This window comes from Ricinus communis, chromosome 3 (assembly GCF_019578655.1).
Source record: "Ricinus communis isolate WT05 ecotype wild-type chromosome 3, ASM1957865v1, whole genome shotgun sequence".
Lineage (NCBI taxonomy): Eukaryota > Viridiplantae > Streptophyta > Magnoliopsida > Malpighiales > Euphorbiaceae > Ricinus > Ricinus communis.
In genome coordinates, this window is record NC_063258.1 from 8,023,502 (window position 1) to 8,024,426 (window position 925).

Here is a 925-nt window from a genome sequence, read left to right on the forward strand (position 1 = left end):
GCAAATATACCTCCCGCATTACAGTTTTCACTGTAGTGCGGGCCACAGCAAAATTCACAGCTTATTTGGGCTGCATGAACTGGCATCTGAAGGTGGTCTAACTTTTTAGTTAAAAGCTCCATTTGAGCTACCAAGGCTGCTGTGGAGTCCAGTTGATTGACCACTCCCTGCCTCACTGGTCGGCTCCCAGAAGACTGCCACTAGTAATTGTTCATTGTCATCTCCTCTATTAAGTTATGAGTCTGCTCGGGCGTCTTACTGTTCAGTGCCCCTCATGCTGCTGCATCAACCATTTATCGAGTAGCAAGGTTCAAACTGCTGTAAAATGTCTGAACCTGCATCCATACTGGTAGACCGTGGTGTGTACAGCATCTCAACAAGTCCTTGTACCTCTCCCAGGCATCGTACATGCTCTCGTCTTCCATCTACACAAAAGAAGAAATGTCATTCCTTAATTTAGTAGTCTTAGCTGGAGGAAAGTACTTGTAAAGAAATTTCTCAGCCAATAATCTCCATGTCGTGATAGTGTTGGCTAGGAGCGACTGCAACCATCTTTTTGCTCGGTCCCTCAAAGAGAAAGGAAACAGCCTCAACCGATTTGAAGGTGTCACAGATTTCCAAGAAGTTGGCGATATGAGCGTTTGGGTCCTCGCTCGGTAGTCTCCCAAATTGTACACTATTTTGCACCATTTGTATCACATTTGGCTTTATTTCGAAATTGTTGCTGCCACAGGTGGTCACAATATACTCATTTCCGTCCCCTCAAGAGAAGGTCTAGCAAACTCGTACATAGTTCTAGCTTCATCCGCAACCCGATTGTTGTCCCCCATCTCTACTGGTCGATTCATAAAAGCTTCAAACTCTATCCACGCCTCCTCTTCTTCTTGCATACGCTTCCTCAACAAATGGAGGGATCGCTCTGGTT

General features: G+C 45.5%; 1 non-coding gene across 1 annotated transcript; it reads left to right on the forward strand.

The window, feature by feature from the left end:
- The first annotated feature begins 351 nt into the window (after positions 1-351).
- On the forward strand, positions 352-458 carry LOC112534540. The gene has a single exon (XR_003078835.2). It is a non-coding gene; the product is annotated as a small nucleolar RNA R71 (small nucleolar RNA).
- The last annotated feature ends 467 nt before the right edge of the window (positions 459-925 follow it).